This window comes from Ochlerotatus camptorhynchus, unplaced genomic scaffold (genome assembly GCF_037179485.1).
Source record: "Ochlerotatus camptorhynchus isolate MF236.1 unplaced genomic scaffold, CSIRO-AGI_Acam_v1.1 ptg000193l, whole genome shotgun sequence".
NCBI classification, from domain to species: Eukaryota; Metazoa; Arthropoda; class Insecta; order Diptera; family Culicidae; genus Ochlerotatus; species Ochlerotatus camptorhynchus.
In genome coordinates, this window is record NW_027040683.1 from 3,851,410 (window position 1) to 3,873,101 (window position 21,692).

A 21,692-nucleotide genomic window follows, 5' to 3' on the forward strand; every position below is an offset into this window, starting at 1 on the left:
TGATGATTTATTAGCTAGAGAATGATCTTTAGAAGAGGGTAGGTGGATAGTTCCGTTAGAGTACGGCAGTATGAAAATTGAATAGAAGTTGAAAATGAGCGAAGGGCCATTAAAGCGACAGTTTTCAAGATAGACGCACATTTTTGCCTAGCCCGTACGATGTACGCGGGGACTTGAAGTATGTCTCCAAGTCCACAGGCAAAAATGTGCGTCCCTCTTTTTGCTCATAAACTAACTGCGGCTGTGAAATAGTTCTAGCGACGTTTTCATCACTACCTAAAGCCCCACGCTGCGAGAGCATTTCCAGTCGATGGTGTGTTATAATGCAGTTCTTCTTTACCCAACTATTGTGTTGCTCTCTAGCTAATAAATCATCACACTAAAAGCTTCATGTTAGCATTTCCAACCAACTCTGAAAATCGTTAACTTCGCGTATGAAGTAACATAAAAACACTTTGAATGTAACAACTCAAGGCGGCAGTAGCCGTCAACAATGCTGATGATGGTACAGCACGCAACTACCACCCTACTGCTTTCTCTCTGAGATGATCACGTTGGTCATGACGAGAGGAGCAACACAATAGTTGGGTAAACAAGAACTGCATTATAACACACCATCGACTGGAAATGCTCTCGCAGCGTGGGGCTTTAGGTAGTGATGAAAACGTCGCTAGAACTATTTCACAGCCGCAGTCAGTTTATGAGCAAATAGAGGGACGCACATTTTTGCCTGTGGACTTGGAGACATACTTCAAGTCCCCGCGTACATCGTACGGGCTAGGCAAAAATGTGCGTCATCTTGAAAACTGTCGCTTTAATGGCCCTTCGCTCATTTTCAACTTCTATTCAATTTTCATACTGCCGTACTCTAACGGAACTATCCACCTACCCTCTTCTAAAGATCATTATCTAGCTAATAAATCATCACACTAAAAGCTTCATGTTAGCATTTCCAACCAACTCTGAAAATCGTTAACTTCGCGTATGAAGTAACATAAAAACACTTTGAAAATAAATTGAGCTTTAGAAAATTAGCAAGACTTTTGAATCCAGACAATCACCAGGACTTTAAAGTTTGTTCGTAATATTTTTGAGGATAGTTAATTAGATTTTTGAGGAGAATTTTAAAGGTATTTGATAATTTTTAGCATTTTTTAAAGTACCTGTCAATATTGAGTTACCTTAGCAGTCTGAATCTTTAGAATTCTGAATTGCCCTAGATTTCAGAATTTTAAAGTTATTCTGAAAATAGTTTACAGTGAAGTGTGATAGTGCAGTCTGTGCAACCTCTGTTTGAAGACGGTGTCAATTGTCTTTTAAATTGCAATGGAGATTTTGTGAAGAAAGGAAATAGTTAGAATTCGGAAGAGAAAGCATAGAAAATTCTAAAGATGAAATTTAAGGAGAATGCTGATACGAATCGTGAGAATAATTTCAATGGAATTCTGTCCAATTTTTCTATGGAGATTCATTTTTATAAAATTTTAAGAAATCTTCTGAAATCTGAGAGACTTTCAAGGCCATGTTGGAAAAGTACTGAAGGGGCAAATACTGAAGAAGATTTCAAAACAATTCTGACATTACCTACAAAGCAGTCCAAAGGATAAGTCTGAGAAAAATGTGACGGTCATTCTGAAGAGTGTATCAAGGAAATTATTAAGAATATCCTAAGGGTATTTCAAAGAGAAAAATTGCGACAAAATTATACCAATTCTTGGACATTATTAACAGTTTGAGGGAATTGTGGAATCAGAGAACGTTTGGATATTATCAAGATTAGTTTAGGGGAATCCAGAAAAGAAGTATGATGGAATTCTAGGATATTTCAAATTGAACTCTGAAAAAGGACGAAGATATCCTGTGAAGAGTTCCAAGTAAATTCAGACTAACAAAAAAATTCATGATCTGGGACCCACGAAAATATAAATTTCAGAATTTAGAATCATTTCAGGATCCTGAAACTTCAAAAATGATGCTTTCAGACTTTCATTTTAGTTATATAATAAAATTATTCTTTAGCATAATTTTTTTTGCAATGGTCATGTGAAGCTACCTGTAGTTTAGGTAAACTGTGTGTGAGTACCACGATGTTAGTTGTTGTTCAGCCAGGAGAATTTTAGTTTAAAATAAAATTGCCTACTGGTCTACCGGGTGTTGTGTTTTGTATGATGTCAAAGATTAAATTGCAAGTCTGATCAACCTCAAGGAAATATTAGAATTATTTAAAACTAATAAAATCTTTAAGACATATTCTGGTACTGCATCAAATAGTAGGGACTAAATCGTCTATTAGTTAAAAAAAAATCATCCCATCAAAGTTGCTTGACTCTTTGCTGCTTTAGAATCCTAAAAATATTTTCTGCAGTATTTTACCAAAAATTTAAATCAATTTTGAAATGCTATGTAATGGATGCTTAACATTTTTGGGTACACTGTGTCAGTACTTTTATTAACTTTTAGATGATTTTAGTAATGCTAATAAATTCCAGATAATCAAACTGACCGATTTTTACGAGAGATCGGCACATCAAAAACAGGATTTTTTGGACAATTCCAGATTTTTCCAGATTTTATATTTTAACTGATCCAGATTTTTCTGAAAATGACCTGGCAACGCTGGTTGTGACTATTTGGCATGCAAAATGACGACGCATCTACAACCCAAACTAACCCTTCGGTCGGTTTGGCTACATGACGACGCAGCAGCTCATCATGTGACCCAGTCACTGGTGCACTTTAGACTGGTCCACCGGGAATTTCCTTCAGTGGTTCGATTGCCACCACTTGCTTCCCCGTGCACCAGCCTGTTTGGTCACCCATATAGGGCATTTAAACCCCATCGGCTTCGAAGCCGGTCATCGTCATCTGTTTCACCCGTATTTAGGACGATGTTTGATTCGTTAGTTGGCTTGAGTTGCGAGAATGTAGGTACGTCAAAACAAATTAATTTGAACCGTCGTCGTCGTCGTCGTCGTCGTCGTCGTCGTCGTCGTCGTCGTCGTCGTCGTCGTCGTCGTCGTCGTCGTCGTCGTCGTCGTCGTCGTCGTCGTCGTCGTCGTCGTCGTCGTCGTCGTCGTCGTCGTCGGCGTTGTTTGTTACTTGCATCAATCGGAAAAGAGAGTGAAAGCGTAGTATACTTTGCTAGTCTCCCCGAACCGAGAGTTCACGGCAACAGATTCCGTCATAAGCACGCGTTGCTCCACCCGGATTCCTTTCCACAATCCGTCTCTGGGGGAAATTTTTGAACTTAGACACGATATTTTTTCCGATTCTTTTCCACGACGAGATGTACAGGAATATCTTGAAGGATCGCAAGTCGGGACGGGTGTTGATCATCGCAAATGGTGGCGGCGGGCGTTGTCTTCGCCGTCGGCAGTTCTGCCTTTGTTCTGTCAGTGGCACATATTTATATCTATTAAACGCGATGAATTATGACTGTTTTCTTCTTTTGGCAGAGACCGTCTCACTTCGTTCTGCTATGTATGTGTGCTACGGTGGCCAAATAAAAAAACATGAGCAACAATAGTAAAGACGAACAATAACAAAAATAACCCACCGCACTCAGAGGCTAGGGAAGAGTCGGAGATGATGGGAATCGTTGGACCGATTGAATTGTAGCGAAACCGAATTGTTTTTTTTTTTTCAACCAACACGATGGCGATGGAATGATGACTTCCGACGAGATGTGGGCCACGATTTGAGAGGCGCAAATCTGGAACCGAAATTGGGTACACGTGTCCATGAATTACATATAAATGGAACGAATATCTTCGACTGCATCCCTTTGGCTTGTGGGCCTTGGCGGGGGACTTTTTTTTTGCCGGCCCCTCACTCCACTCAAGTTGGCCACTGAATATTCATTTTGAAGTTCCTGGTTTTCTCGGGTCCAATCTCAAACAGTTCCCGGTTGAAAATATTCAGCACGAAATGGAAGTACATTTTAATTTTTAAAGTAATTTTTGGAAAATTTATCTTCAGTAGCAACACTACAGGAAGCATTTTTTAAAGCAGAATGGATAATTCAACTAAATGATGTAATTTTGTTGAAATTGTTATTTGATTTTTTATGTACGCTGCACAGTAATCACAATTATAATAATAATTATGAATCAGTCATTCCAGCGTGCTAGTCAACTGGAAGTGATCCCTAAGTGAGGAGTGATTGTACAAAAGATTGCAAAAAAGTAAATGTTATATTCGAGATACCGACTTATAAAAATTTATTTATATTTCTGTTTTTTAAGTTCGACGCATCTTATGTTGTCAAAGCCTCAGAATTTATTGAATTGTAGAGTCTTGGATTTTGTGGCATTAAACTAGGAACGCTATCGAACTAAATGATTCATTAGACCATTTTGACGTAGGACTACGTCTGTGATTTCTATATGGGGGTACACTTTGGGAAAACCAAAAATGCAACATGTAACGCAATTATGAAAGATTTTGAACGTTGTTAGATCAGCTTCCCCTGGACCAATTTCAATAATTTTATCACCAATCGATCAAAAATATGTCTACGCATCGATATATCTGTTGATTTTCAACAAGAAACTATTGAAAAAGCGGTAAATGTCAAGAATTGTCCAAAAGCGTCGAAATAACTAACAAATCCACCAATTACGTACATGCATATGCTGCTTCCCCAACACAGTCATCAGAGAATCGTTTCTAGACGAAACATGTCGATGTAGCATTGCTGCTTCCTCAAAACTGTCATCAGAGAGTCGTTAATAGACGAAACAAGTCGAAGTGGCATTCGCCTCCGATCTGTGCAAACAATCGAGTAACATTTTGGACACTCATCGCCATCGCCATATAACGATTATTCCAGCTATTCAATTAAATATTTATCGTATTTTTAATTATTAGAGCGCGTAACCGACATCCCTTCTTATATCTACTCGTTTGATTTAGCGCAGTAGAGAATTTAAATAAAAGTACTAATATATCTGAACAGATATAGAGAAGAACTATGACGTGAAACAGGATCATAAATTCGCCGAAAAAAGTGTTGAGTGTCTTTCTGCTAAAGGCTAAGATTTACCAACTTGTTGAAAGGAGGAGTTTAACGAGAAAAACTAAAAAGGGGAGGAGCTTCAGCTGGGTGGACACTGATATTATGTGGCCTTCCAACCTGTCGCAGACACCAGTTCAACCCCTGTGCAGCAGCAGACGGGCCGAAACTCTTGCGAGTGCCCAATCATTGAACCGAAGAATATGGGATTGTCCGGTCTGATTTGCTGATCTAGCTGCCTACACGCATCATCTTCCAGAGGCTTTAAGCCTGTACTACCATCGGCCCTTTGCAGGGTCATCAAGATTTTCCAAACGAGTTAAATTTCTCAACATAGCCCAACTAAAATTCATATCAAAAGGTTCTTTTCAGGGTGATCATAGTCATACTAAAGAGTATAAACAGAGAGAACCCCGCTCGGTTAATGCTGGGTAATGCGCAATACAGATCCCATTGAGATCACTAGCCTCTTCCCAGCAACTCCTATCCCTACCTCCCCGTGGTACCGGCCGGGAACTGTGAGCAACCTTAGGGAAGATCGGGTAACCAACCCCGGTGGGAACTTTGGTCATAGGCTGACAGGGAAGGGGGGGTTTGCTTCGGCAAGCCTGAGCGTCTGTTCTCCAGGAGGAGCGGCTCACAACAGCGTCTGTTCCCCATGTTAGGGGCGGCTGATCTACGTCCGAGTGCCAGTGAAGGACTCTAAGCACAACTGTGCACCCTGGTCCTCCGGAATGTTAGGGGGTTGGTGTCAGGCCCTACGAGCCAGCCGTAAAAAAAGCATTGCAGCGGAAAATCAGCAACAGAGGAATACGAACCGAGACCAACGGCAACGACCCCAGCGACGAAATAGGACTTGCGATTGGAACCTCGGCACGTGGAACTGTCGATCTCTCAATTTCATCGGGAGCACCCGAATACTCGCCAATCTACTGAAGGACCGCGTATTCGGCATCGTAGCGTTGCAGGAGGTGTGTTGGACAGGATCTATGGTGCGAACCAGGGCGTCACAATATCAGCTTCAATCGACCAAATTGATGCGACGAAGAGACTGCTGGCTTTCTTTTTCTGTTAAAGTCGAACAGCTTCGCAGAATTCTAGAACCTCAGTCGGCGTGCACAAACAAATGTTCAATCGCTTGTCTCTCTTTCTCCCGTCGCTCCATTGGTCTTCCTTTCAAGCTTCGGTGAAACGGATGAGCGAAAGAGCGCTCGACTTTGATAGTTTTTTCTTTCATGAAACACATCAACAGAGGTTTCATGACGTATATGACGGAAAACGAAAAAACAAATTTAAAGCACTTCTCACGTGAAAACACTTGAAGATTACACGTAATATTTTTAATTTATCTTCCATCCATATATTTATCTAAAAAAAATGATCGAAAACGGGACATAACGCATTTTAAACAAATTGAAAGAGCGGTGATAGAGTGTTCATGAAAGGGGATTGAAAGCCATAATGAGGTTTCGTTTAATTAGAAAATCGACGTTAGTTACATTGAAAGCGATGAGCAAAGCAACGACGAGAAGTTCCACAGCCAGCCTGCTTTTTTATTTTCGTTTCTTGCTGATAGTCTAGCTAGGCGTTATAGAAATGAAGCGTCGAACACGTATGTATGAGAGAAACAAAACACGAGTTCATTTTAGAGCTTCGAAAATGTAGAGCCCTGGTGCGAACGTTCAGAGGTAATCATACCATCTACCAGAGTTGCGGCAACACACGCGAGCTGGGCACAGCTTTCATCGTGATGGGCGAAATGCAGAAGCGCGTGATCGGTTGGTGGCCGATCGACGAAAGAATGTGCAGGTTGAGGATCAAGGGCCGATTCTTCAACTTTAGCATAATCAACGTGCACAGCCCTCACTCCGGAAGCACTGATGATGACAAGGACGCATTTACGATCGCTGCCCAAGCCACGACGTCAAGATCATCATAGGAGACCTAAACGCTCAGGTAGGCCAGGAGGAGGAATTCAGACTGACGATTGGAAAGTTCAGCGCCCACCAGCTGACGAACGGGAACGGCCTACGACTCATCGATTTCGCCGCCTCCAAGAACATGGCCATACGTAGCACCTTCTTCCAACACAGCCTCCCCTATCGTTACACCTGGAGATCACCAAAGCAGACGGAATCGCAAATCGACCACGTTCTGATTGATGGACGGCACTTCTCCGACATTATCGACGTCAGTACCTATCGTGGCGCTAACATCGACTCTGGCCACTACCTGGTAATGGTCAAACTGCGCCCAAAACTTTCCGTCATCAACAATGTACGGTACCGACGCCCGCCACGGTACAACCTAGAGCGACTGAAGCAACCGGATGTCCTCTTAGCATACGCGCAGAATCTCGAGGCAGCGTTGCCAGAGGAGGGCGAGCTTGATGTGCCCCCGCTAGAGGACTGCTGGAGTACAGTAAAAGCAGCCATCACCGACGCAGCCGAGAGCACCATCGGGTACGTGGAAAGAAGTCGACGGAATGAATGGTTCGACGAGGAGTGCAGAGCGATTTTGGAGGAGAAGAACGCAGCGCGGGCGGTAATGCTGTAGCATGGAACCCGACAGAACGTGCAACGGTATAAACAGAAGCGGAAACAGCAGACCCGCATCTTTCGGGAGAAAAAAACGCCGCCTGGAAGAAGCGGAGTGCGAGGAAATGGAACTGCTGTGCCGTTCCCAAGAAACACGGAAGTTCTACCAGAAGCTCAACGCATCCCGCAACGGCTTCGTGCCGCGAGCCGAAATGTGCAAGGATAAAGACGGGAGCCTCTTGACGGACGGACGTGAGGTGATTGAAAGGTGGAATGCGCACCTGAATGGCGAGGAGAACGTAGGCACGGGAGACCAGCGCAATGGAGGAAATGACTACGTCAGTGCAGCAGAGGACGGAACTGACCCAACTCCCACGCTGAGGGAAGTTAAGGATTCCATTCAGCAGCTCAAAAACAACAAAGCAGCTGGTAAGGATGGTATCGCAGCCGAACTCATCAAGATGGGCCCAGAAAAGTTGGCCACCTGCCTGCACCGGATGATAGTCAGGATCTGGGAAACAGAACAGCTACCGGAGGAGTGGCAGAAGGGGGTAATCTGCCCCATTCACAAGAAAGGCGACCATTTGGAATGTGAGAACTTCAGAGCGATCACTATTTTGAATGTCGCCTACAAAGTGCTATCCCAGATCATCTTCCGTCGTCTATCACCTAAAATGACCGAGTTCGTGGGAAGTTATCAAGCCGGCTTCATTGACGACCGATCGACAACGGACCAGATCTTCACCGTACGGCAAATCCTCCAGAAATGCCGTGAATACCAGGTCCCAACGCATCATTTGTTCATCGACTTTAAGGCGGCATACGACAGTATCGACCGCACAGAGCTATGGAAAATCATGGACGAGAACGGCCTTCCTGGGAAGCTGATCAGACTGATCAAAGCAACGATGGACGGTGTGCAAAACTGCGTAAGGGTTTCGGGTGAACTATCCAGTTCATTCGAATCTCGCAGGGGACTGCGACAAGGTGACGGACTCTCATGCCTACTCTTCAACATTGCTCTAGAAGGTGTAATGCGACGAGCCGGGCTCAACTGCCGGGGTACGATTTTCACGAAATCCGGTCAATTTGTGTGCTTTGCGGACGACATGGACATTATCGCAAGAACATTTGGAACGGTGGCAGAACTATACACCCGCCTGAAACACGAAGCAGCAAAGGTCGGACTGGTGGTGAGTGCGTCAAAAACAATGTACATGCTAGTAGGCGGAACCGAACATGACAGGATTCGTCTAGGAAGTAATGTCACGATAGACGGGGAAACTTTCGAGGTAGTGGATGAATTCGTTTACCTTGGATCCTTAATGACGGCTGACAACAATGTGAGTCGTGAAATTCGAAGGCGAATCATCAGTGGAAGTCGTGCCGACTACGGGCTCCAGAAGAAACTACGGTCAAAAAAGATTCACCCCCGCACCAAATGTACCATGTACAGAACGCTAATAAGACCGGTGGTCCTCTATGGACACGAGACATGGACTATGCTCGAGGAGGACCTGCAAGCACTCGGAGTTTTCGAGCGACGTGTGCTAAGGACGATCTTCGGCGGTGTACAGGAGAACGGTGAGTGGCGGCGAAGAATGAACCACGAGCTCGCTGCACTCTACGGCGAATCCAGCATCCAGAAGGTGGCCAAAGCCGGAAGGATGCGATGGGCAGGGCAGGTTGCAAGAATGCCGAACAACAACCCTGCATAGTTGGTGTTCGCTACTGATCCGGTTGGCACAAGAAGGCGTGGAGCGCAGAGAGCACGATGGGCGGACCAGGTAGAGCGTGATCTAGCGAGCATTGGTCATGACCGAGGATGGAGAGCGGCAGCTGCAAACTGAGTATTGTGGCGTGCTATTGTTGATTATGTCTTATCTTAAATGTGATGTTGTACAAATAAATGTAAATGTATGTAACCCCGCTCAAATTCTTATTCCTACACAAAAATTTCAAATGCATTCGGCTGAAAATTAATATAATTTTATAGAGTAGCCACGGAAATAACCATGGTCACCGGATACCGGAGATATTCTGGGTTTCCAAAAAGTTTGTCTAACTTGGTTAATTTGTGTTGTGGTTTTCTATAGAATGCCGGTTGAAAATCAATATTTAGTTTTTTCACGGAAAGAAGAGCCATTTCCAAAGCGAATGATACGCCAAGAACTAATATCAGCTTATAATTAACCGAGTTATGGCCATTTCCCTGGAATGCGGTCAGATCTTGTAATCAGGCAAAACATGTCGTGCGACAGCTCTTCCCTCATGATTTTTAATCAATAGGCTTCGATAGACTTTAAATGCATCATTTAAACCGCTCTCGAAACCTCCGGGATGCCCCCGGGGGAACCAGTAGTAGAGGAAAATTGTATTTTTACACCAAAACATGCCGTGCAATAGGTCTTTCTTCATGGTTTTTAATCAATAGGCTTTCGATAGACTTTAAATGGATCATTAACCACATTGGCCGCTCTACAAAGGGATGCGCCCGGGAGAACCTGTAGCAGCAGACAACTGCAAGTTTACACCAAAAAATGCCGTGCGACAGCTTTTTCTTCATGTTTTTTTATGAATAGGTTTTTCATAAACTTTAAATGGAACATTGACCACATTGATCGCTCTTGGAGTCAAAGGATTCCCGTGGGGGAACCTGTAGCAGCGGACAATTTATTTATTTATTTATATGACTGAACATCAACAGGCGTTATTTGCCCCAATGATGTAACTTAAACTTAATATTCAACAGTCGCTCGCCAGCTGGCAAAATAAATGGAGTGAAGGAAGTTTGGGACGATGGCTATTCTCGATCATCCCTAAGGTGTCGAAGAGTCCTTGGTTCAAGGGGTTGGATGTGGGTCGAGACTTCATTCGTCTGATGTCTCGCCTCATGTCCAATCACTATTCGTTAAACGCTCACTTGTTTCGTGTTGGGCTGGGAGACAGCAATCTCTGTGAATGTGGACAAGGTTACCAAGACGCCGATCACATCCTTTGGTCTTGTGCTGAGCATCGTGGAGTCAGATCTGAGCTATGCGATTCCCTTCGGGCTCGAGGTAGACAACCTAATGTTCCAGTTCGGGATATTTTGGCTAGACGTGATCTGGAGTTTATGAAACTCATATATGTTTACTTTAAGAATACTAACCTTAGATTGTAAGTTTGATTAACCTTGTGTTTAGTTTGTGTATTGTGCGTGTAGTTTTTTTTTTTATGTTTGTCTTCAAGATGAATAGAAATAAGTTCATGTTTTAGGATTAATTAAATATTTGTATAATAAATCATATTTCAAACCTCCTTCTCCCTTTCCCCATCCAAAAAATTGTAAATCTCCACTAACCTCGAGACGACCGCGAGTAATCGGTTCAATTCCTTTAACTCTAGATTTAAGACATGAATCATGTATAATGCAAATGATAACTCGGCTCTGTAAAGTTTATTCGATTGAGCCTGTACAAATAAATTAATAAAAAAAAAAAAAAATAAACTTAATATGAAAAGTACTAAAACAAAACATCAATAAGTACATAGATAGTCATCTCGTAAAAAAATGAACATTACTAAACAAACTAAACTGATCTAGAAAAAAACGAGCTAAACCTCCGGCGAAGCAGCTGGCGAGTCAGGTCAAAATCAAACAGTGCGGAGACACTATTGAAGAGTCTCTGTAAACCACCGATTGCACCGAACATGCTATAATTAGTTCGCTGTATGGGCAGGCGCAGCATTGAATTATTCCGTAGGGCTCGGGGTTGAACATTGATGTCAATTTTCTCAAGGAGGACAGGGCAATCGGTGCGTCCTTGCAAAATATCCGCAATTAGCAATGCCCTTGCTGTATCTCTTCAGACCGACAGGCGCTCCAGATGGATCAGTTGCAAACGACTTTCATAGCTAGACAATCGGAAGGAATCCGTCCACGGCAGTTTACGCAGCGCATATCTCAGGAACCGTCGCTGAACAGACTCAACTCTTTCGACACCGTTGTTGTAGTGAGGAGTCCAGACAACCGAGCAGTATTCTAATATGGAGCGAGACAAGGAGCAGTACAACGATTTAAGGCAGTAGATATCCGTGAAGTCTTTGGCAATCCTGAAGATAAACCCTAGAATTCTGGAAGCTTTGTCGATGGCGTGCGAGATGTGCTGCTTGAAAGAGAGTTTTGTATCCAGAATCATGCCTAGGTCCTTAATTTGGCTGACGCGCTCAATTTCAGTGCCTAACAAAACATACTTGAACATAATAGTCTCTTTCTTGCGCGAAAAAGAGATAACCGAGCATTTGGACGGGTTAATCTCCATACGATTCAGAATACTCCAATCAGCAAAAGCATTCAGCTGACGTTGAAGGAAGCAACAGTCTTCAATTGAGTGAATTCGGAGGTAGAGTTTAAGGTCATCTGCGTAAGATAATCGTGGTCCCTCAATTACCAGATTCACGTCGTTGAAATAAATCAGGAAAATCATCGGTCCCAGGTGACTACCCTGGGGTATGCCGGATGTGGCAGAGAACGTACGGGACTGGTGATCACCAATGACAACAGTAACATAGCGATCGATGAGGTACGACTGAAACCATTGCAAAAGGCAGCTGTGGATACCAAGCCTGTCCAGTTTAGCGATTGATATGCGGTGATTCAATTTATCGAAGGCAGCAGATAAGTCAGCATAAATGACATCCGTCTGAGCACGATCCGACATACTGTTAGAGATGTAGGAAGTAAGGCACAGCAAGTTAGTGGCAGTGGAGCGACCAGCCATGAAGCCATGCTGGTCGATACTAATATACGGCTTACAGTGAGCGAGTAACGGTTTAATAACAACGAATTCGAACAATTTAGCAACAGCGCTAAGCGAAGTGATGCCACGGTAGTTGCCAACGTCCTGTTTGTTGTCTTTTTTATGTACTGGAAACATGTGCGCTAGCTTCCAACAGGATGGGAAAACACCGACGTCCACAGACCGTTGAAAAACGTGCAGCAGTGGAGACAACAAACTGTCCAAGTGCGTTTTGAGGAACGTCGATGGAATTCCGTCAGGACCCGGATTGTACGACGACTTGAGTTTCGAGGAAGCCCTGAAAAACATCTCGGGATTGATGTCAATTCTACTCATGGTTTGGCCAGAGAGTGGTACGTAACTGGCAGCCAGTCGGGCATGGTCGTCACTCAGTCTCTCGTCCGTGAAGACACTAGCAAATTTTTCAGAGAACAGCTGACAGATATCTTGCGTAGATGAGGCCACGTTACCATTATGTGTCATAGACGACGGCAGACCAGCTTCATGGCGTTGTTCGTTGACAAACTTCCAAAACTGCTTGGGACGTGACTTAAGCTTTCTCTGCAATCCACGTCGATACTGAAGAAAGCACCGTTTCGCAACTCGTTTGTATGCGTGATTGATCCTGACATAGTCACGTTGAAAGGATAGTGTGCGGTGCTTGCTAAGAGCGGCTCTCTTTCTGGATTTCAGTCGACGAAATTCGCTCGTATGCCATGGTGGATGGGTCGTATGATGATGAATGTTTTTCGGAACGTGTCTGTCAATGATATATGCCTAGACATTTGAAATAGTTTGAGCGGCGGACTCAATGTCAACGGTGTCCAATAAGTCGTCCCAATCTAAATTGGAGAGTAACTCGGCGATACTACCATGGTCGGCGTTGTAAAATCGTAGGAAACGGTGGCAGGTGAAATATTAAAATCATGCATCAGCTTAGTACTTAACGTCACCAGTAGCGGCGGGTGGTGACGATCCAGTCTCACCAGAGGAGTGGGCGCCTCGCATAAGAAAGGAGCCATGTCCTTGGCGCTTACAAAACAAAGATCCAAACTGCGGTTGTTCTGGTTAATAACATGGTTGATTTGAGAAAGAGTGGCTGAGCTGTAATTGTCCAGAAGGAGCGAAGCGTAGGAATGGATGACAGAGTGATCCATGTCAGGATAGAGGAAGCCGTTGCGTGTTTTTTTTTCCATGAAATCCCGGGGAGATTGAAGTCACCAAACACAATAACTTCATCGGTTGCTTTGGCGGTATCCAGAACAGAGAAAACCGATTGGCAATGGGTTTCGATGAGGTCACGCTCCCGTATACGGTCGGGAGGAAAGTAAACCGCACAGATAAACAAGGTACGATCGCCCAAATTAATCGACGTCCACACCTGCTCTAAGCATGTCCAAGCATTATTTTCTAGTAACCTCGCTCTAAACCTAGAATTTATAGCCACTAAAACACCTCCACCTTTAACTTTCCGACTATTAGCAGCATTCCTATCGCAACGGAAAACTTCATAATCGTCGCCGAACACCTGACGAGAGAGCGTGCGTGAATCCAACCATGTCTCCGTGAGAATAATGATGTCGTAGCAAAGATCCGAGGTAGCTACGCGAAAATCGTCGACATCACAGTTGATACCACCGACGTTCTGATAATACAGCAGCAAGTCTGAAGGAGCAGGTATAGTTTCAATACGTCCTAGAATCTGAGCAACTTGCGAATGATGCCTTGATGGTGCAGGCGAATATTGTCTGGAAGCAATGAGCGGATCAGGAGTCGTTGAATCGATAACAGAAGTTGACTTGCCTATGCTGTAGAGTTGGAAGACCCCTGCACTACTCCCACAGGCAGGGCCGGGACGACTGCTGAATGCTGGCTGGAATGGCTCGACTGTGGTGGGAGGTACAAGGGCTTCCATGAGGCCAAATTCGGTGCGTCCCAGTGTACAGCTGCCTAACTGTGGCTGATAAGAAAAGCCAAATGGAATTTGCTGGACTGGCAAAGAGTTTGGATGAAGTTCGGTAGAGACAAGTGAAACATGTGTCAAAGAAGATGGCAATGACGAAACCGGCCATTCAGGAACATGTTGGTTGACGAGCTCTGTGCAGCGATGGGATTTGTCACTTATTATGTCATGGTGTTGTCTTGGTGATCCGGGTAATTGGGTGACTCCATGCTGGGGGATAAATTGGCATTTGGCGTTCGAGAAGGGTTCCAAAAATTTGTAACATTCCTGTTGTCCTTGAACTCACGGACTAGTATTCCCTTTGGCCACGTTGCAGTCGAAAGAGCCTTTGCTTTCAGCTCAGGACTCATACCGAGTTTGAACGAAATGAATGACAGACTGCTGACATTCTTACCATTGGCGACTAGTCTGAATGTCTCAACGTCATTTATTCCTAACCTCTGCCATTTTACACCAAAACATGCCTTGCAAAAGCTCTTTCTTCGTGGTTTTTCATGATTATGCTTTCTATAGGCTTTAATATGGATCAGTGACCACATTGGCCGCTTCCTGAACCACAAGAATGCCCCCCGAGGAACCTGTAGCAGGGGAAAAATCTATTTTTACACCAAAACATACCGCGCGACAGCTCCTTCTTCATGGTTTTTCATGAATTTTTCATCAATTGTCCCTTACTACAGATTAGACGCAGCGCTGCCATTTATACAGATTTATCTGTATTATACAGATTTTTTAATCTTAATACAGACCCGATACAGAATACAGTTTTATCACAGATTTTTAAATTACAATACAGATTTATACAGATTTTTATAAAATGCTTGAGAAAAAAAATCTATATCAAAATAAGTTATCAAGCAGTTCTCACTAATATCAATATATGTTATAATTTTGATATTCTTCGCATATCTTTTAGCTCTCATTTTTGTTCTGTTAGCCATCAACTCCATCAAAATGAAATCAATTTGAGTTATCAGGAATAATGAAAACAACATAATTCTTGTTTTGATTTTGTTCTCACCCTCTGCTCGGGAACCTATCAAATTTCCATCGACAATTAATCATGTTATGGTGTTTTTGACAGCATTCACAACCAGAGGACCAACCGCTTTCGGATGCATATGGAGCTGGTAGTAAACGATTTGAGATTGTATGGGGATTTACAGTATTAATTGAATATTTCCAATATAAGCATGTATGTTAAATACAAGAAAAGTGCCCGAGCACATTAAAATGGTACAAATACAATTAAGTACTCGTAAACATTTTACTTGCATTGAAAATGTATTTCGTAAGAAATTGTGGATTTTCTGATATTCTCCATACTGCAAAAATGATTTTACCAGCACTGGCGGGGCGACATCTCTCGACTTTTCGGTGTAACTACCACACAAATGATGTAATTAATTGTATTCATCTATATTAAAAATATCAAATAGTAATGAACTCGTGCACTTTTTTGCATTTAAAACTGCTTATCGGGAAGATAATGAATAGAAACTAAAATCTCCATACATTTTCAAACGGCTTCATATCACTCTTATAAATAAGTACGGACGATATCACAAATGGCGCAATTATATCCCGTATGGTTAGTACGATAGCCCGAATAGGTGGTTAAGCACTTTTTATGGTTATTTTGTATGCACTGTATTTGTAAAACAACAAAACATGATTAATTAAGAAAAAATCGTCAATACAGAAAATACAGATTTTTTAATAGAGTGGATACAGATTTTTTATAAAACCACCTGGCAGCTCTGGATTAGAGCAACACCATGAAGAAAGCGAGGGGGGCGACTCATCTAAATATCAATTCTAAATGCTCGTAAAATCTCACACTAGCTTTGGACTTACCTGAAGCTTTCGTTCCTCCCCGACAACGTTCCCTAAATTATAAAGAAGTTCTCAGCAATTTCTTATGGTTTGAAACATTCCTGCGATTTTTGGTATTATCTATAACTTCCCGGAAATTTTTGAATGTTTCAACAATAAACTAAAGAAACAGCTTTGCAGATCTCTAATGATCCTTGAAATACTCTGAACATTCCAAAAATAATGAAAGTGCCTTAAAACTTAAAACCTTCTCTCCTTTGCTGAAGTTTTTGGAAATCCCATGAGTTTCTAGTTACGTTAATTGAACTGATGTTCTTGATGCTACATAGAAGTTTTACACTTGAAGATATTCCCAGATCATTTCTGGACTGTTATGTTTCCAAAATATGTATGAAGCTTTCTTAATTACTCAGGAGTTCTCTGAACTTAAGTTTCTCGAAATTTTCATGGAGCTATCCTGAATTTATAGTTTAGAAATTAACCCTTAATGACTCTTTAAACTACCCCAAAAGTCTGGACTTTCCTGGAGTTATTGGGACTGCCCTTAAGATCTACAGTGTATCTCAAAATTGAGCGTACAGATGTCCTTAAATTTTGCGAGAAACATCTGTAAACTAGGCTGTAAAAGCCCAATTGAAAGAAATGCGTGTCTGAATTTTTGGTTGCTCAATCATTTATCAATTATTGGTACAGTATTGGGCTTATTTGTTTGCGTTTATTAAAAATAAGAGCTATTTGAGAAAAACACTTTTTTCTTGAAATACCTTAATATCTTAAAATACAATGAACTAAACTTCATGGAATTTTTCTCATTTTTAGTCATAATAAAGATCATTTATATACCACTATTTTTTTCTAAATTCGTCCGATAGATAAAAAGTTCAAAATCGAGTGTTTTACTGAAATAAATCTAACTTCATACAGGTTCTTCCAATAAATTCCAAAACTATAGCGAAAAATCAATAAATATCTGTTCAACCACCAGCCAAGCTTTAAAAAAATATATCTATTTACATGTTTAAAAAAAAAATCCACTAAGGTGTACGCTCAATTTTGCGATACACTGTATGAGCCTGTCTGCAGATCTCAATAACTAACTTGTCTGATGTTCTTGGGATTCATATTAAGTTCTTTGTACTTCTCTGAAGTTTTCTTAAATTTTTTAAACTCAATTGAAGTCATTTAAAATTTTTAACTTCCGGTAAGCTCCAGCAATTTTCCTGAATTTAATGCAACAGTTCTTGAAATTTTCTAGAAATGTATGGAAAAGCCCTGTGAAGAGTGGAACCTAAAATTTAGGATCTTAAAACTTACCCGTAGTTTTTGAAGTTCCCAGAGCTATCATAAGTTATCAGAAGTCCTTTGTAATTTCAATCCGATTTATGCGGTTTTTTGAGTCCAAGTTTTTGCCATGATGCCTTAGGAAAAACATTTGTACACGTAAATTAAAAAAAATCGAAAGAACTAATGGTCTTAGATTCTTAGTAGTTTTCTATTAATTTTAGAAAAATCAATTCGTACTTCAGTACCGCGGAAAGCTTATTTTTAATGGAACTAACATAGAGTTTTCAGAATTTTCCTGAAAATCTCGAAACTTCATTAAACACCCCGTAATTGTCCTGATTATCATGTCAAATTTCTTGATTCTCGTACGTTTTTCGAAACTTGTCGGTATCGTCGTCGGTGCCGGGTGTGAATGGTTGCAATAACAACGCGATCGTAGATTGTATGATGAGATATGAGGGACTCGGTGGCCATAGAGCGACCGTGTTTGCTTACTGAGCAGAACATCATGAACAGAGTTGCGACCTATCACAATCACGATCGCCAAACAGCTGATGGTAGTAACGCTTTGTACATTCCTATCAATGTGCTCGTCGAAGCTCTCTCCATGACCATCCATCAAGTTGACGAAAGAAGTAAAAAGCAACTGATGAATGTCGTCTTCTGTTGTGATCCATCACCGATCTGGTCATTCCCGACAATCACGACACGCATCTGTGCTCTTTTTGAAGCAGTTGCTGCTTTGCTTGCTTATGTGAGTGTGTTGGTGACTGAGCCCAACAGCTTCCGTTTCATGTTGCCTGCTTTGTTTGTAACTCACACAGTCGCGCCTGCCGAGACGAAGTTGGAATGCACAGGCATTGTTTTCATTTTCTTCTGTCGTTTCGCTTTTTCTCATGATCGTACTGCAGAAGTCTTCACTGTTTTCGTTGTGCTTTTCATCATCAGCAGCGAGTGTAACGTTTTGCTAGTGAGCAGCGACCATTACTGGTGATTGTTGTTTGCCATATCTCTAACTCTAACTGCGTGACAAAACGATCTGTCAGCGATAGTCGGTTGATGCGAAGACGAGTGTCACGTGAGTGTCATGATATTTTGCATCACTGATCATGAGTATAATCTTAGGCCCCCCTTAATCGCTTTATTTGTTAATATGAGTACATGGTAATAACAAAACTTCGTCTCAAGTGGTGTGTCGTAATATAAGGAGCTCCTTTGACTAGTGACAAACGTTTTTGCTTACTGAGCAGAAGACCGTGGGTTCAATCCCAAGTTCTTTCACGGTATAGGATCGTTAGGACGTCAATTCAGCTTATCCTGCAAAATGAATTCTGCTGCAAATCCAACCCTTTTATTCAACATCCCAGTGATTTCTAGTAGCAGTGCTGAGGATTCCTCGGGTTAAACATAAGAGGGTGTTACGTCAACACATTCCTACCCATCATTTACATGACCTGCGTTCGGGCGTTGGTATTTCCTACATTGAGATCAGAATTTTTTATACATTGAGGATGAATGCTAGTACCAAGCATCGTCTATTGGTTCTCCGTGTAATAACGGAGTAGCATCCGCGGGCGGTCAATCATGCTCATGCGTAAGCGTTATTTTCCAGATGATCATGATGCTCTCAAATTCTTTGAAGTTTTCTAGATATTGCTCTTGGCAGGGTGCCTTCCATTCATTTTGACTATAACAATGTTGCATGGAATTATGGGTTCATAAGATAATATGATGATATTTTGTATGTGTAAGTATCAAGAAAATATTGTAAAGTTTGTGTTTGACACATCACACCTGCAAATTTAGCTTTGACAGAGTCACAATGAGCGATTTTCTGATCGCCTCTTCGCGAAGAGTGAAGAGCAAAGAGTGGGTGGGATAAATCACAAAATCGCTTATTGCGATTCTCATGTAGCAAAATTGGTAGGTATTATGTGTGAAACACAAACTTCACAATATTTTCTTATTGCTTACACAAACAAAATATTATCATATTATCTTATTATTCCATAATATCATAAAACATTTGTTTAGTCAAAATGAATGGAAGGCACCCTGGCTCTTGGATCATCTGCAGTTTGTTTTAATTAATCGATAGGCCCTGAACTTTTCTAAAAAATCTGAAGTTTTGAAATTTCCCAAATGTATCCAAGTTTTTTTTCGGATATTCATGGAACTGCACGGAATTTCTCAAAACTTTCCCGATGCTCTCTAACCTGCCCTGAACTTATCAGAACTCAGCCTTAAAGATCTTGAAACTGCCCAGGACTTGAACATCAAAATTTGAAATTAGCTGTAGCATTTTTCTAATGATCACACAGAAAAAAAATTCTGAATTTTAACTATCGCGTAAAATCTCCCTTGGTTTAATTTTGAGCCACACTTGGCATAAACAGCGAAATCGTTTACAAGCTTGCATGCAATAATTTATGTGCGCTATACCTCGCAGAAATTTACATGAATTTTTCGAACGGTGCAGTACCGAAAATATCGGTATTTTCACGTGCCAGTACCGGTATATCGGTAGCAGAAAATCACCCGGTATTACCGGTAAAACCGATACCGCTAATACCGGTACTACAACCCCAATCGTATGATATAATGATTAATCATAAATTTGCAGAATGTACATCCATTAACTGGATCATCAGAAAGCTATTGTAAGGTATCAATTAGCTCCTCTATTCATGTTTCCACTGCCACCATACAAATATCCGAATTAGTTTTACGGTGGTCATATGGATAATGTTTTGAGGTCACTTGCCATAACCATGAGAGACAATGATTTCGACCATATGGAACAACAATCCGGAATATCCAGAGCCGTTTCTAAAGTGGCTATGAGAGATGGTTTGACCATGTGGATCCAGATCATGGTTCCCGGAGTAGATGTGATTTGATATGTCTTTTGATATGGTTATGATATATATCAAACTTAACCACACGGATCCATAATCCGGAATATCCAGAACTGGTTTTATTGTGGCCATTTGGCTCTATGGTTGTAGTTTTGAGCGACATTGGTCATATTTCGTCTAGTAGATGTGATTTGATATGTTATCGGAGTTATCAAATTTTATCATGTAGAACCATAATCCGGAACATCCGGAACCGATTCTACGATGGCCATATGGCTCTATGGATGTCGTGTTGCATGCCATTTATCATATTTCGTCGAGTAGATGTGATTTGATATGTCGCTTGATATGGTTGTGAGAAATATCATATTTGACCATGTGAAAGCATAATCCGGAACACCCGGATCCGGTTTTACGGTAACCATGCTTGTTGTTTTGAATGTCATTGGCCATATTTCGCCGAGTAGATGTGATTTAATATGTTGCTTGATATGGTTATGATAGATAATAAATTTGATCATATGGATCCATAATCCGAAACATCCGGAAGCGATTCCAAGGTAGGCATGGGTTCTTATGACTGCTCTCTATCGTTATCGTTAACTTCAATTTAATCGGCCATGGCTTCTCTGAGATACACATTTTTGAAAATAAAAAGTTTGTCCGGGCTTTTACGGGTAACCTTAAATCATGTATTGCTGTATCTAAAAATCCTCATTATTAGAAAGGTGAAGCTAAATTGATCAGAAGGTCTAGGGCTGTTGGGTGGTGGACAAATAAAATCGGAATTCTACCACTAGGCGGTGCTAGTGGCCAGGCAAATATATCGAACATACAGAATAACTTTCGAAATGTCACTTTTAACCACGAGTTAAATTTAACTCGGCAAATGGTTCACAGCCTGAGTGGTGCGAAGACGGACCTCAAAATCGAACCACTTTCGAGCTGTCAAATCGAACCACTTTTTTATCATTGTGGTTCGTTGAAATAGATAGAAGTATTGTTATCGTCCAAAATAAAAAATAAATATTTTTCAGTAATGTTTTTGATCTTTTTAAAAACGTGATTCGAAACGACTCAAACAATTAAAAATAACAGTATTATGGCGTATTTTGGACCAAAGTAGACTCCTGCGCTGAAAAAAACCCTCCGATTTTTTTTCGCTCAGGAACGACTGTGACTTCGGAGAACGTTCTAAGGAGATTAATGATGATAGGGGAAACGCTCCTATAGTTGCGGTACGTTAGAAGCGTTAGGTTCCTATAGTTGTGTATGGAGTCTGCATACACAACTATAGGAACCTAACGCTTCTAACGTACCGCAACTATAGGAGCGTTTACCCTAGTACAAAAGTTCCAGGAAATTTCAACAGATTTTTCCCGCGACAGAAGAGGTTTCAGTGGATATTTTAGTTGCTGC

At 41.6% G+C, this 21,692-nt stretch overlaps 1 protein-coding gene across 8 annotated transcripts in view; it reads left to right on the forward strand.

Moving 5' to 3' along the window:
- Positions 1-21,692, forward strand: part of LOC135702474 (unconventional myosin-IXb-like) — a 286,641-nt gene that overhangs the window by 206,395 nt on the left and 58,554 nt on the right. The gene's annotated exons all lie outside the window — the stretch shown is intronic.